This window comes from Geotrypetes seraphini, chromosome 12 (assembly GCF_902459505.1).
Source record: "Geotrypetes seraphini chromosome 12, aGeoSer1.1, whole genome shotgun sequence".
In the NCBI taxonomy this organism is placed as follows: Eukaryota; Metazoa; Chordata; class Amphibia; order Gymnophiona; family Dermophiidae; genus Geotrypetes; species Geotrypetes seraphini.
In genome coordinates this window covers 72,782,939-72,795,376 of record NC_047095.1, presented here as the reverse complement: position 1 = coordinate 72,795,376, position 12,438 = coordinate 72,782,939, and the positions used below count along the sequence as shown (strand labels likewise).

The window sequence follows — 12,438 nt, the reverse complement described above, 5'->3', positions numbered from 1 at the left end:
CCCCAGCCTACCGAGGTACCTAGTAGTCCAGCAGGATTCATTGTGGCAGGACCGCTATCCTCTCGCTCCTGCCTCCTTGCAGCTGCCTTTTAAAATGACTGCTGTGACCTCTTGCTGTAGCTTGTGGTACTACAGGAAATGCCGTGAGCAGTTGTGAGAGGTCACAGCAGCTGTTTTAGAAGGCAGCCATGAAGAGGTAGGCTCCTGCCACAAAGACCCCGCTAGACCAGGTACCTCAGTAGGTCGGGGGTGGGGTGGGGGGATCATGGGGTTGGGAGGGAGATTAAAGGGTTGGGGCCTAGAAAGCGATTCCATCAAGCATCCTTGGGGCCTTTGCTAAGCCAGCTGCCTCTAAGGAAAGAGGAACTTGCATCATTGGAGGCGGGCTGGCCTAGCAAAGGCCCTGAGGCTGCTTGATGAAATCATTAAAGTAACGCTAGCAGCAGCTGTGTGGGGAAGTCAAAAGCACAGTGAACTGCTGCTGCTAGCCTGTGAGAGCTAGGGAAAGAAGACGATGGTGGCAAAAGGGAGATATGTGACAGCAGAAGGAGGGTGGGAGACTTACAGCGCCCCAACAATGGTGCACGTACCCCCACCACATGTTGAGAACTTCTGCTTTAGGAGACCTAATACCTTTCTTCCAGCCCTGTAGAGACACTGTAGAACAAAAGTCATTATTTGAAGAGTGATTTCTTTTTACTTGCATGAAAAACCAATGAGTTAGAAGGTTTGATTAATGAAATCAACCAAGTCTTCTGTGTGAAACACTTCTCTTTTCTTCTGTGCAGTGAAATTTGATAGAACCAGTATGGTTCTCAGCCCAGGCTTCCAAGACTACAGGATGTTGAGGAAGAGATAAACCTGGAAGAAAGAAAAATGCTAAGTCACGCTGGCTGTGCAGACATGATATAGGGAGAACCCAAGACTGTCTGATGAAGAGGGTGGGGTCAGTACCTGTCTGCTCCATCAAAATCTATTCAGAGAGGAGAGATGAGATACCGTAAATGGTATGCAAGACAAAGGCAAGATTTGGAATCAGGATTATTAGCATAAGTTATTTCCACATGTGTTGCCAAAGTCATACAGAAAGTGGTTAAAATAAAAGTAATAAGATTAATTACAATGCACAGAAAAGAAAATAACCAAAAAAGTCTCTACCTGCTAGTCCATGTTATCACATAGCATAACATAAACATAGTAACATAACATAGTAAATGACGGCAGATAAAGACCTGAAACATTTATTTATGAATTGCAATACCTTTCAATTAAATGTGATGTACAAAATTAAAAGCTGAACATTATCATCAAATGTATACAATATACCAAATCTTAGAACAATTCAATCTTTAATACTGTAAATTTCACTTACAAATTGGTATGTAATAATAAAGAAAAATTCAGAATCCCAATGACCTGCCTGATAGATAACTACATATATTGCTGATCTGTAGGGAAGATGACTTGGATTTAGCATAACCATGATGAGGGGGATGTTCTGGGGAAGTGAGGGGGTTCTTGTTGCAGGTTGGGGGAAGGGTGAATGGAAAGATGGATTACACACTGTGAGGGAGAGGGGTAGAACTAGATGAGGAAGGAGTCATGGAGTGTGGGGGGGATGAAGTGCAGGAGTAGCTGAGATTACAGACTGTGAGGGAGAGGGGTAGAACTAGATGAGTGAGGGGATAGAGGTTTTGGGATGAGGAAGGAGCCATGGAGTTGGGGAGATGAAGTGCAGGAGTAGCTGAGATTACAGACTGTGAGGGAGAGGGGTAGAACTAGATGAGTGAGGGGATAGAGGTTTTGGGATGAGGAAGGAGTCATGGAGTGTGGGGGGGATGAAGTGCAGGAGTAGCTGAGATTACAGACTGTGAGGGAGCGGAAGGGAAGGAGTTATATTATATAAAACGGCATTGGGGGTGTAATTCGTTGGGCGGGGAGAGAGTGGTAGGTGGGTGGGGCTTGCGGCCTCTCGCGGGACTCGTCGAGGCTATAAGATCGGTCCCCCGGCTCGCGCTCGTTCTCACAGAGTCAGCGGGAAGGAGAGCGACTGAGGCATCACACGGACGAGCGTTCCTTGTGAGTGGAGTGGCGCCGGTGGGGGTTCATGGGCAGCTCCCTTTTCTGGCCGGCTCTTTCCGTTTGGGAGGCTCATGGGTTGGGTCTTTGGCCGTTTCCAGCGAGGTCGGGGGTGGGGGTGCACCTGCCGCCTGTGGAAACAGTCGCGGCGCGCGGTGAAGCCGGCGGTGTGACGCGTCCCTGGAAACTGCCGCCTTGCGCGCGCTGCTGCGCGAGACCCCGCTCTAGGACCCGAGCACGGAGCGGGAAGGTAGCGAGAGCTGTTGGCTCGGTTTCCAGGCGCTGGGCGAGGTAAGTAGTGGGCAGGGCAGAAGTGCGGCAAGATGGCTTAGTCACTGTCAGGACGAAGGCAGATGCCGGCGGGAACGTGCTCCAGATGTAAGTGCATGAAGAGAGGTAACCGGCCCTCTCAAGCAACCGAAAAAGAAACGCAATTGCTGCTGGAAATTAAGGGTAAACTTAGCAGTGCCTGGTATGACGTAGTATTAGGTAGGCCTATTCTTAATAGTAATGCAGCTTGTTTATTTCTGAACTGATCGAATTTGGGTTTTGTCCCTAGTATAACAGGGATGTTGACAATCGGAGGGAAACAGGATTCTATGTATGTCATTTGGAAACCATATAGTTGTATGCGGTATATAAATTTTTAAATGAACAGTAAATAAATCTGGCATCTATCGATCCCCATGGGTGCTGGTTAACTGAGAGTCTAGTGTACTGCAAAAATTTTGGATGGTCCCAAAGCCCATAGACACCTGCATCTTAATTTCTGCACAAAGCAGATTCTGCATAGTATTAACTGCATGCACTTAAGGCTTTGTGCCAGGTATGTGGGGACTGATACAGAAAGCTTTCTGCATGCTTACTGTAGATTTAAATTTGACTGTAGAATGGCAGTGTAGAAAGGGTTTCAGGGTAGGCATAAACTCCTGCAGAAACACTTACTGCACACTATTGAAATGGATGCAAATGATTATTATCCCATGGCATGTCAAACTAAAAAAAGCTTTGCCCGTACAACTTTTGCGGAGAAAATTATGCCAGGATCCAGAGCAGGACAAGTGGATGTAGAAAAAATTATACCAGGATCTGGAAGCAGGACAAGTGGCTTGGTTAAAAAGAGTGGATATTTACTGGCACCTCCTCAACCCAATCTCCCTTCCCCTGGCTACCCATCATGAGTCCTCCTAGTTGTCTAGTGACACTCTCTGTTCACATTTAAATTCCCAGATAGTCTAGTACAGTGTTCTTCAACCACTGGTCCGTGGACCCGGTGTCAGTCTGCAAGCGCGTGTCCATCTTCCTTTTGGTTTGGCTGCTCATTATCTTAAGCACCAGCTGAACTTGTTTGCTGGGACAGCCCACAGTGACTCTTGCACACTGCATGTGGCTGACCTGGGCTGGAGACAGGGACTGAGTTCATGGGGACAGGATGGGGACTGAGCTGTGGAGATGGGTTTTTATCCCAGGACAAGCAGGCAGCATATTCTCTACATGTGGGTGACGTCATCCACGGAGGCCCGTCACGGACAGCTTTTCAAGCAAACTTGATTGAAGATCTCAAAGTTTGCTAGTGCTGTACCACACATGCGTGTGCCTTCCTGCTCCACTAGAGGGTGCGTCCCCTCCTCGTGGTCTTCAGTTCTTAGTTTTCCACGGAGCCAGAAAGCCCTGTCTCTCTTCTTTGCGTTTTTTCTACGTGCCTTTCTTGCACCGCGGCTTCTTATTTTTATTTAGTTCAGGAGTCGCTGTGCTCTTTTTTTTGTTGTTGTTGATTTTTCTATTTCATGTTTTCGGCAAATTGGGGGCTCCCGGTTTGCCTTGGCCGCCTGGCCTCGCGTGGCCGCGGCTCTCCCTTTTTTTGACTTATGTCCCGGCCCTTGATCGGGTTTAAAAAGTGCACTCAGTGCGGTCGGGTGATTTCGATCAATGACCCGCACCGCTGGTGCATCTTGTGCCTCGGAGTCGACCATCCTACGGGCTCTTGCCCTCGTTGCGCTACCCTTCAACCTTGGGCTCTCAGGAGGTGTCGAGCATGGATTGCGGAGCTCTTCACTATGGAGACTGATCTAACTGCGGGCCCGGTCTCAACCTTGGCCTGGGTCTCGACGTCGGCCTCGAAGACCTCGGTCTCGGGAAAATCTCCCTCGACCTTGAAGACCTCGATGGCTCTGGCCTCGAAATCCTCCACTGCAGGTAAGTCTCCTCTTCCGTCTTCAGGGTCAGTTCAGCTACCTAAGAAGCCCTCCTCGGAGTCTCTGACCGGCCAGGCGGTGACTGCCTCAACGAAACCGCCTACTAAGGCCTCCAAGCGTGCCTCCACCATAGGGGAATACTCTTCCTTGAGGTTGTCCCCGGTGGAGTGCACTGCCGCACCTGTAGGGCCGAATATGGTCTTGGTGCCGATGTTCGAGGATATGCTTAAGGCTATCATCTCCTCACAGCTCTCCTCTGCTTTGGCTCAGCTTGCCCCGTCCTCGAACTCGCTCGCGACGGACCAGCCTGAGCGTCGCCTCGAGGGTTTTCGGGGCAAGGGGCGTCGGTCTCGGCGTCTGTCCTCCTCGGACTCTTCCCTGCTTCCTTCGCGGCTGGAGTCTCCCCCTGCTCGGCCTCGTTCGAGGCACCGGTCGAGGCGTCTCTCTCCCTCGTCCCGGAGACCCGCTAAGAAAGCCAGGGATTCCGAGGCGGGGAAGATTACCGGGCCCTCATACGACGGGGTCCATTAAAGCCTCAAACCTGGTGTTGTCAGATCCGAGTCTCCGGTGGTCGCCAGTGCAGTCTTGGACTCTCTCCCGTGGGGCACCGGCATCGGGAGCTTCGGCCTCTTTTTCCCGATGCTTGTCTTCCCGGGACCCTCAAGGGGGCTTCGTCGGTCCTCGATGCCTCGGACCCCTGGGTCCTCGCCTGCGGGGACCTCTAAGTGTAAGCTGTCCTCGACTCCCCCCCCCCCCCCCCCTGTTCTTTCAGCGGGGCTTCTTCGACACTGCTTGTTGACACTGACATGCCGGTGCAGTACTCCAGGGAGGTTCCCCCTCTTTCTGCTGCCTTGCAGTCTCGCTCGACCTTCCCCCTTGAGGGGCGGTCTGAGAGCAAGCCCTCTTCTTTCACCAGATTCGTCCTGGGCATGGGGAAGGCATTGAATTTGGACCTCCAGTCGGATTCCCACTATACCAAAGAATATTTGGAGGAGATGGAAATTCTCTAGCCTCCTAAGGAGTCCTTGCGGCTCTCCTTGAATCCAGTGTTGCAACAAACTTTTTTCCGCAACCTGGAGCCATTCCGTCTAAAATGGAGTCTTGATACCGGACGGTCCCCTGTAAGGGGTTCGAGAAGGATCAGCTTTCCCACCATTCTTCAGTGGTGGAGTCTTCCCTAGAGAAGTCTCACCCTTCTAAGGTCTACGCGGCTGTCCTGCCCGACCGGGAGGGAAGGACTATGGATTAGTTTGGTAGGCGCCTGTACCAAAATTCTATGATGGCTAACAGGGTCCTTAATTACAACTTTACTTTCACATCCTATCTTAAGCAGTGCATTAAATCTCTGCCGTCCTTTCAGGATGACTTGCCGGTCCACTGCCGTGCGGATTTCTGTCAGCTTCTGGATACCCTTTCGCAGCTTCGGCTTTACATATTCCAGGTTTCGTATGATGCTTTTGAACTTTCTTCTAGGGTCTCTGCCTTCGCTGTGGCCATGCGCCGCTTGGCGTGGCTGCACATAGTTGATATGGACCTGAATCTGCAGGACCGGTTGGCGAATCTTCCGTGCTTGGGCAACGAACTCTTTGATGATTCCATCGAGGCGGCCACCAAGCGCCTCTCGGAGCACGAGCACTCCTTTGCCTCCCTGGTCCGAGCCAAGGCGAACTCCTCCCAAATTGTATAGGTTGCCTCCTCGGTGCTACCCGCAAAAATCGACACCGGTGTTTTCTATACCGTCCACAGCAGCAGAGGGCCCCACTGAAGCCGCAGATCCCGGCTGCGGCCAAGCCGGCGCCATCCTTTTGACTGGGCAGGAGGGGGCTGGCCTCCTCCGCCCTTGAGCCTGCTCCTCTGCCTATCTGATTTCTTTCACCGCTGGGCTCTGATCACTGCGGAAAATGAGTCCTCTTCGTTATCAGGGAGGGGTATTCGCTCCATTTCTGGTCCTCACCTCCGGACAGGCCCCCCCAGAGAGTTATCTTTCGAGTGGCGTGCAACTTCTCTGGGAGGCTCACGCCCTTCTGGTTCTCAAAAAGACCGGGGACCTTCGCCCCATTTTGGATCTCCAGGGGCTGAACAAGTTTCTGGTCAAGGAGAAGTTCTGCATGCTCTCTCTTCCCACTTTATATCCCTTGATGGAAGAGGGGGACTGGTTGTGTTCACTGAAGGAGGCTTACACTCATGTGCTGATTCACTCAGCCTTTCGCCACTTCCTTCGCTTTTGGGTGGGGGACCTTGATCTGCAGTATCGGGTCCTCCCGTTCGGGCTTGCTTCATCCCCACGGGTCTTCACAAAATGCCTCGTGGTGCTGGCGGCGGCCCTGAAGTCTTCAGGTATTCCCATACCTCGACAACTGGCTAATCAAGGCACCGTCGAGGGAAGGGGTTATCTCAGTGACCCGTCAGACTATTATCTTCCTTCAGTGTCGGGTTCGAGGTCAACTTTCCAAAGTCCCAGTTGTGTCCCTCTCAGTCCCTGCTGTTTATTGGAGCCGTGCTGGACACGGTTCGCCTCCGGTCGTTTCTGCCTCAGTCTCGACAAGCCTCCCTCGTTCGGCTCAGTCAACAGGTCTCCCTGAGGGCTTCGGTCTCGGCCAGGCAGATGATGATCCTCTTGGGGCACATGGCTTCCACCGTTCATGTGACGCCCTTTGCCAGATTGCACCTCCGGGTGCCTCAGTGAACTCTGATGTCCCAGTGGAGGCAGGATCGGGATCCCGTATCTCAGCACATTGCAGTGACTCCCTCCTTGAGACGCTCGCTCCGTTGGTGGACCGACTCTTCCAATCTTTCCAGAGGTTTACTCTTTCTTGTGCTTCTGCCTCAGAAAGTCCTAATGACGGACTCCTCGGCGTACGCCTGGGGGGCTCATCTCGACGGCTTTCGGACTCAGGGTCCTTGGTCGGATACGGACCGTCGCTGCCATATCAACCTGCTGGAGCTCCGGGCCATTTACAGGGTGTTGGTGGCGTTCTGTCACTTGCTGCAGGATCAAATGGTCCTGGTGCGTACGGACAACCAGGTGGCGATGTATTATATGAACAAGCAAGGGGGTACGGGTTCCCTGTCACTTTGCATGGAAGCGCTTTGGGAGTGGGCGATATGCCACAACATCTTCCTTCGCGTGGTCTACATCCAGGGCGAGCAAAACTGCCTGGCAGACAGGTTAAGTCGCCTCCAGCCGCACGAGTGGTCACTACATTCCTTGACCCTGCATCAGGTGTTTGCTCGGTGGGAGACTCCATAGATAGATCTGTTCGCTTCGCCCATCAATCACAAGTTGCCTCGCTTTTGTTCAAGGATCTACTCCCCGGATCGTCTCGAGGTGGATGCTTGCTTTCTGGATTGGACGGGCAGGTTTTTCTATGCGTTCCCTCCCTTTCCTCTGATTCTGAAAACTCTCGTGCACCTCCGATCGACGCATGCTGCTATGATTTTAATAGCACCTCGGTGGCCCAGGCAGCCATGGTTCTCCCTTCTTCTCCAACTCAGCGTCTGGGAACCTCTTCTGCTGCCTGTATTTCCGTCTCTGCTGTCTCAGAGTTGGGGTTCGCTGCTGCACCCCAATCTGCCATCTCTGCACTTGACGGCTTGATTCCTTTCCACCTGACTTCTTCCCGGGGTTTTTCTTAGTCGGTGTGCAATGTTTTAGAAGCTTCTAGGAAGGCTTCCACTAGACAGTGTTATTCTCAGAAGTGGTCTAGATTTGCCGCGTGGTGTGTTTCCCAATGCGTTGAGCCTTTGTCTGCCTCTTTGTCCTCAGTGATGGAGTACTTGCTTCATTTGTCTCGGTCTGGGCTTAAAACGACTTCTATTAGAGTTCATCTCAGTGCGATTGCTGCCTTTCATCGGCTACTCGATGGGAAATCACTCTCGGTCCATCCGTTGATTTCTCACTTCATGAGGGGCCTCTTGAATGTCCATCCTCCTCTCAAGCCTTCCCCGGTGGTTTAGGATCTTAATGTGGTTCTCACTCAATTGATGAAACCTCCATTTGAACCCCTGGATAGGGCCCATCTGAAGTTCCTTACTTGGAAAGTGATGTTCCTGATTGCTCTCACGTCTGCTCGCAGGGTCAGTGAGCTACAGGCTCTGGTTGTGGACCCGCCTTTTACTGTCTTTCATCATGACAAGGTGGTCCTGCGTACTCATCCTAAGTTCTTGCCTAAGGTGGTTTTGGATTTCCACCTTAATCAGTCTATTGTCCTTCCAGTGTTTTTTTCCTAAGCCCCATTCTCACCCTGGGGAAGTGGCACTTAACACTCTTGACTGTAAATGGGCGTTGGATTTTTATCTTCATCGCACCCAGTCTCATTGGAGGGATACTCAACTTTTCTTGTCCTTTGATCCTAATCAATTGGGGCGTCTTGTTTCCAAGCGCACCTTGTCCAACTGGTTAGCTGCTTGTATTTCCTTCTGCTACGCTCAGGCTGGTCTCTCGCTGCACGGTTGTGTCATGGGGCACAAGGTCCGAGCAATGGCGGCGTCTGTTGCTTTTCTCAGATCCACGCCTATTGAGGATATCTGCAAGACCTCCACTTGTTCTTCGGTTCATACCTTCACCTCTCACTATTTATTGTCTGGATGCTTTTTCCAGACATGACGGCCAATTTGGTCAGTCAGTTTTGTGTAATCTGTTTTCATAAATAGCCTACTTTCCCTCAATTCCTTTTTGGTTAGCTTGGGAGGTCACCCACATGTAGAGAATATGCTGCCTGCTTGTCCTGGGATAAAGCACAGTTACTTACCGTAACAGGTGTTATCCAGGGACAGCAGGCAGATATTCTCGCAACCCTCCCACCTCCCCTGGTTGGCTGCTTGCTATCTGAACTGAAGACCATGAGGAGGGGACATGCCCTCTAGTGGAGCGGGAAGGCACATGCATGCGTGGTACAGCACTAGCAAACTTTGAGATCTTCAATCAAGTTTGCTTGAAAAGTTGCCCGTGACGAGGCTCCGTGGATGACTGCTGTCACTGGATAACACCTGTTATCCCAGGACAAGCAGGCAGCATATTCTTAACTGATGGGTGATGGCACCGATGGAGCCCCGGTACGGATAATTTTAGAGTGATTGCACTCTAAGATCTTAGAAAGTTCTAGTTAGGCCGCACCGCTCGTGCGCCTTCCCTCCTGACGGAGGTGCGCGGTCCCCAGTTTCCGCAGAGCTAAGAAGACGCGTGTTTTTCAACGGTCGCTGAAATTTTTTCCCTTGCTTTCCCGCTCGTGTATTTTTCTTCTTAAACTTTCTTTTTTACTTTTACTTTGTTTCTCTTAAAAAAAAGTAAAAAACTTTTCGTTTCATTTTTTTCGGGCTTGCCCCAGCGGGGCCTGGTGTCACCATCGAGTCCTCCGCGTTCGATTTAACAGAGGCCGTGTTCACCTTCATACCCCCTCAGCCTGGTTTTAAAAAGTGCCAACGGTGTGCTAGGCCCATCTCGGTGACCGACCCACACAATTGGTGTCTTCAGTGCTTGGGTCCAGATCACAGGGCTTCCACCTGCACCCGTTGTGCTACTTTAAAAAAGTGCACCCTTTTGGTGCCGCGATGACTGATCCCTCGGTATCGACACCAGCGTCGACTGCTTCTCAACCGGCACCCATGTCATTGACGCCGCGCGACAGGTAAGCCGGCTAAGAAGCCTTCCTCCTTGGAGCATCCTCCGGTCGCCATGGCAGAGAGTCCAGTCCTTCCGACCTTGAGCGCCCCCGTAAACGCTCCGCCCCTATAGATGTGAGTGCATCCTCCTTGGCCTCCTCATCCTCTGAGCGTCGAGCGGCACCACAGGTACCGCAGAAAAAGAAAGCAATACTGGTGCCTTCTTTGGATGACCGCATTGCGGCTGTCCTTCAAGTCCAACTTAAAGAGCAGTTGCAGCAACTCCTTCCTGCTCTGTTGGCGCCGAACCTTCCAGCCCTGGTCCGGCCTGAGCCACCGGTACCGGCTGTGGAGCAGCCCCTGTTGTCGGGTTCCACTCTGTCGGTACCGGTCCATTCTACCTCTTCTGCTTCCATGCCGATACTTACTGCGGAACCGAGAGGTCTTCATCGGGCTGTTCAAACATCTGAGTCATTACCGATGTCTGATCAGTCCCAGCACCGGCACCCTTTGACTTCTCCCGGTGCCGCCTCCTTACGGTCTGGGAAGTCAGCACGTAAGACCCGACACAATGAGCCTTCGACGCCAGACTCCCGAGGTCAGGGTTCCCAGATAAGAGATCCTGATCTCTGGGATAACTCTGAGGAGCCCTTGCTCTCTGAGGATGAGGGTTCTTCGGGCACGGAGGACCCCTCTCTATAAGACCCTTCCTCTAAGCCGGACCATTCCTCCTTTACATCTTTTCTTAAGGAGATGTGTGACTCTTCAATTCCTTTGGAGGCTGAATCCAAGAAATCTAAGGCATTTCTTGAAGCTTTGGACTTTGATCAGCCTCCAAAGGAGTTCCTTAAATTGCCCCTTCATGACATTTTGAGGGAGACTTTTTATAAAAATCTAGAGACACCCTTGACCATTCCGGGTGCTCCTCGCAAGTTGGATACCTTGTACAAGGTTATTCCCATTCCAGGTTTTGATAAACCACAATTACCACATGAATCTATGTTGGTTGAGTCCACCCTTAAAAAATCTGCGGGCACTAGTGTTTATGCTTCTGTCCCTCCTGGCAGAGAGGGAAAGGTCATGGACAAGTTTGGCAAGCTTTTGTACCAAAATGCTATGCTTGCTAACCGCTCAGGCAATTATGCATTTCATTTTTCTTTCTATTTGAAGCAACTTATTCAACAACTAGCTTCCTTTGAGAAGTACTTGCCTGACCGGAAACTACCTTCTTTCCAACACTGCACTTCCAACCTATTGCAGCTTAGGAAATTTATGGTACGTTCAATTTACGACACCTTTGAACTCACCTCGAGGGCTACTGCCATGGCTGTGGCTATGCGCCGTCTTACTTGGCTTAGGGTTTCGGAGCTTGACATCAATCACCAGGATCGCCTTGCCAATGCTCCTTGCCTTGGAAATGAGCTATTTGGTGAATCTCTCGATTCTACCACACAGAAATTGTCGGCCCATGAGACTCGCTGGGACACTCTTCTCAAGAACAAGAAGCCTCCACCTGCGCGACCCTTTCGTCCACAATCTTCTTATCAGCGCAGATACTCTGCTAGACCCTTACCATCTGCTTCTCAGCAGCCTAGGAGTCCATGTCAGCAGCAACGCCAACAACCTCGTGTTCAGCAGCAACAACAAGTAAAACCTGCTGTGCAACCAAAGTCAACTTAACCCTTTTGACTCCATTCTCCAGGGCCTAGCCAGTCTTCTCTCATCTTCCCTTCTGTCTCAACCCATAGGAGGACGTCTTTCCCTTTTCATCAGCCGTTGGGAACTCATCACTTCAGACCAGTGGGTTCTAAACATCATTCGCCACGGCTATTCTCAATTTTCAGACTCTTCCCTCCCAAAATCCTCCGAAAGAGTCTGCTTTGAACACATCTCAGTCCTCCCTCCTCCTTCAGGAGGTCCAATCCCTTCTTCTGAACGCCATAGAGGAAGTTCCTCTAGATCAGAAGGGGCAGAGATTCTACTCCCGCTACTTTCTGGTTCCCAAAAAAACAGGGGACCTCGGACCCATACTAGATCTCTGAGATCTCAACAAATGCTTGGTCAAGGAAAAGTTCAAAATGCTTTCTCTGGCCACACTTTATCCTCTTCTCACTCAGGGCGACTGGCTATGCTCCCTCGATCTCAAAGAGGCCTATACTCACATCCCAGTCCATCTGGCCTCCAGACAGTATCTCCACTTCATGATCAATCGCTGTCATTACCAGTACAAAGTGTTACCCTTCGGTCTAGCCTCCTCTCCAAGGGTATTCACAAAGTGTCTTATTGTGGTGGCTGCTTTCCTACGCTCTCACCATCTTCAAGTCTTCCCTTACCTGGACGACTGGTTGATCAAGGCTCCTTCATCTCAGGAAGTTCTTCATGCCACCAACCAGACCATCCTTTTTCTCCAACTTCTGGGTTTCGAGATCAATCTGCCCAAGTCGCATCTCATCCCCTCTCAGCGGCTTCAGTTCATCGGAGCGATCTTAGACACTGTACTCATGAGGGCGTTTCTTCCCCCCAATCGCCTTCAGACCCTTCTTCATCTTTGTCAGCAGGTGCT

At 51.2% G+C, this 12,438-nt stretch overlaps 1 protein-coding gene across 1 annotated transcript in view; it reads left to right on the top strand.

Annotated features, from left to right (window-relative positions):
• Positions 1-1,950: 1,950 nt before the first annotated feature.
• The window catches only part of PRDX1 (peroxiredoxin 1), a 103,181-nt gene continuing 92,693 nt past the window's right edge, over positions 1,951-12,438 (top strand). The window contains exon 1 of the mRNA XM_033916241.1: positions 1,951-2,079. The gene's annotated coding sequence lies outside the window, so the exon portion shown is untranslated. The remainder of the gene's footprint in view (positions 2,080-12,438) is intronic.